Genomic DNA, 3,985 nt, shown 5'->3' with positions numbered 1-3,985 from the left:
GGTCGCGGTTCAAATCTCGCTGGCGGCAGTGGGATTTGTATCGTGACGTTTGACGTCGGATACCAGTCGACTCAGCTGCGAATGAGTACCTGAGTCAAATCAGGGTAATAATCTCGGGCGAGCGTAATGCTGACCACATTGCCTACTACAGTGTACGGTTACGGTCTTGAATGAAGTGCTCTAATACGCTTCAAGGCCCTGATCCAATATGGATTGTTGCCTCAACAATTATTATTATTGTTAGGCAAAAGTCACCGTTTATCTGCTGACAGCGAGACTGACAAAGCTGCCTGACTGACACACCTTTTTCTGGTGGAGAAGACATGGGTGCGATTTAATAGAATCTGTCGCATTTGAGCAGTAAAGGGTATCTTTTGCGATGATGTATCCATAACACCGAGAGCTTGTGTCCTGATGTCAAGAGCCTTAGAGGCAACCACGCTGAGACAGTTCTGTTCCCATCTTACAATACCAGATTAATGACGAAAGGAAAAACATCAAACTTCTTCTTTTTCTTTAGCCTTAAAGTTGAGGGGTCGTCGAGGAAACTACACCATAGTTACCTCTGCTAACTTGCCCTACGATTCGTTGTGTTCTCCACTGACGCAAAAACTAAGGGATCTAATAGCGTATGCGGAATCAAATGGTCTCGAACTCTTAAAAGATTGAAATGCGAACGCTCAACACATTTACTAGACGAAACCTTACAGTCAGATCACTGATACCAAAAATTCAGTCTGACTATTTCAGGCGAATAGTCCGTAATACTAAGGCGCAAAGTGCAAAGTGCAGCTCCTTAGGAGAGTAAGGACTTCTTTGACGACAGAAGATCAATTAGAAACTCTGAATCATACACTTTTGGAGTGCTATGAAGATCTGTGTCCTATTTCCGGGTCAAAAGCGTTAAAACGGTTTTTCTGTCGAACCCTAAACTACAAAAACTCAGGAAATCAAAAAGAAGACTCCTGATCCGTGCTTGTAAAAACAATAAGAATGAAGACTGGTTAAACTTCCGGAACTCACAGCGTGAATATAAAAGGGTCGTTAAGTGCTCGAAACGAAACTCTTTTAACGCGTATTATGAAGAACTGAAAGGCGAAAGAAATGATTCTGCCAAATTAGACTCTCTTAGAAAATCTGTATCGATGATACTTCAATAAAGTCCATTTACCCTATTCTAACGCAAGGCTGTACGCTGGAATCGCTACCTAACAGCAGAAGTTACGAAAGGCCATCCCCAAGTAGCTGTGCTATTGCCACTTTTGTGAATGATGCTTATCTGCTCACTACTAGAATTTTACAACACACGCGCAAGCCTACCGTGGTGACGTGGCTGTGCTTGCTGATGATCGAGATCTCGGAACGATGTGTTGAAATACATAACGTGGTGCTGATTTGATTGACAGTTGATGTTTCAAGCATGGACTTTCAGTAAATCCAAACAAAAACAAAGTACTATTATTTAGAAAAAGGAGAAAACTGGATGGACTTTGTCTCCCTGAGATGAGAGGAATGAGTAGTACAACCCTTCACCTCGCCGAAGAAGTGAAATATCTGCGCCACTCGAAATAAAAAGCTCCTTTGGAACAAACATTAGAGGTAAAGTTGAAACGAGCTCTCTAAGTTGATGGGTTGTGTAGGTGGACCTTTGTCTTAACATAGGGACTCAGGCTTCATATGGTACTGCGGATACACATATGTTGCTACCACGTCGATGTTGGCTTATGCATGCGTAGTGTGGTACGTTAAGGTGAAACAAAAGAATTTTTATCGTAAACTATAAACATAACAAAGAATTGTGGGTCGAGGTATCAGCGCCATGAACACAACATCCGGGGCAGTTATAAATGCATTACCCAATTTGTAGCCCCTGTATAAATTTATTTAAAGCGCAATGCGAGCAGCTCGCAGACTAATTCGCTAAGATATAGAGAAAGAACAAATACGGGTAGCACAGAGTATTGGGAGAGCTTCTTGCAGAACTGGATCCAGTTCTTACAATTCCTTCTTATTCTCGGGTGCCCATACATCTGTTTGGTAGAAGGTATGAAATCATGCTGAAATGTAGAGAAGACTGCGAAGTCCGAGAAAAAATATTTCGCGGGATTTGACGAATCTTCCATGCCGACAGAACAGGACTCTTGAGACTCTCTCTTGAGTTCTCTCTTTTGAAGACTCTGGTCTTCCTCATGAATAGAAACGAGAAATGGGATTTTCCATTGGGACAGGCTGACATGTATACGATCCTAAGTGTGGTAATCTGGGTGATTAGCGAGCGATTAAAGGGCAAACGCATCGCAATCTGTAATGGTTGTCAATCTGTATTGAGGGCGTTGAGTAGTCCTTTGATCACTTCGAAAATCATTCAACAACATTGAAACCGATTAACTCGGTTTTTTAGATTCAATACGAGGGAACTATTCTGGGTACCTAGTCCCAGTGATGTGTAGGGAAATGAAATCCTGGGAGGGATCAGTCTCCCCCATGCCGGGACCGGAACCAGAAATTGAAGTATCAATAGCATTGGCTAAGGCTGTCTTCATGAACTGCAACAGGCTGTTAGACACATCCTACTTTTCCTGTCAGAAAGTAACATGCTTACCAAAAAGTTTATTTTGTCGAAAAGCAGGAAGACTTGCAAAAGTATTATGAGCATTCTGACTGGCCAAAATTTGCTAGCTGGACATATAGTATGTTCAGAATGAGAATTGTACAAGGCGGTTTGTGTCCCTCCTGTAATGAGAAAGTGGAATCCACGGAACATTTTCGATGTGAAAGCAGCAGACATCAAACCTTTAGTGCTGATATTCTTCATACATGGAGTTGGTCTGGAGTTCCTTATTAAGGCAGGCCTAGACCGGATACCAGTTGTTGCGCCGTTGATGATTATGATTCATCATGCATAAAGGAATCCGGGATATTCCGTTAGACTTGGGAAGCGAGTACAATGGGCCAACATAGTCTGATTGCTCACACACATTTACGACTAAAGTGTCCAAAAGAATCTTTTAAAAGCTTAGGAATAATATTCTTTGAGTTACTACAGTTACTTCCGCCTTTATTTTCAAGAAGCAATACAGACGATCCTGGTAAAATATATCTCCAGAATTAATACCAGAAGCATCTTTTTATAAAACAAACTGTTCCATCTTTTTGTAGTGCATCCAAAACATTACTTGAGATACAGATGCATCTTATGTTACTTCAGTATGTCGCGTTTTGTAATAATTCTTCTTTACCAGGGTCCGGCTGTCGTCCAGGTATAGGTCCGCCCGGTCGTTTTATTCTGTTCTGATCTTGTCGTTGAAGTTCAGAATCACTTTTCAAGAAAAAGGCCACTCGAGGTTAATGTTGTTTGTGTTTTCGTCTGGTACTTGGCGAATGGAAGCGTAAGCCGATGCCACTGTCACAGTAATTTTCTGTCATGTTCGTTTCTTGTCTCTTTTTAAAGGTGTAAATCCAAATCAACATGAAATTAGTTTAAAACGATTTGCTAACCATTGGATAATGTAAGTGTAACGTGAACACTCAACTAATTTTTCGCCCGTTAAACAAGTAACTTTTCCCTAGTCACGCGTCTACTCAGTTGCAAAATATCATCAGAAGGAGTGTTAACTGTTCACATCTTTATATCCTTGGGCACTGCTTGCTTTGAGTAGTATTTTTCATGTGATGTGTTACAAAACCTCACAAAAAGCCATTACATCTTGGAGTCCAACTAAAGAGTCATTGAAAAATATATGTCTGGTATTCATGTAAAAATAACTTCAAAATTTTGTCGGTCGGTTAATTTAGCAGAAAAGGGTTGAATGCAAATTCCTAAAATCAATAAGGATAAATTTCCGAATTTATCGTTCCATTAAGAAAGAAAGGGCAGAGCTCTGTCAGCAGCAATAACTTTGAAATTATTTAACTAAAATTATTTATAATAACTAATGAAGAGTCTCAATGACCTTTCCAAACACCTCATTTCTGGGTGTTGCTT

Source organism: Hermetia illucens, chromosome 6 (assembly GCF_905115235.1).
Source record: "Hermetia illucens chromosome 6, iHerIll2.2.curated.20191125, whole genome shotgun sequence".
Taxonomy (NCBI): domain Eukaryota; kingdom Metazoa; phylum Arthropoda; class Insecta; order Diptera; family Stratiomyidae; genus Hermetia; species Hermetia illucens.
This window is presented reverse-complemented; position numbering follows the sequence as displayed.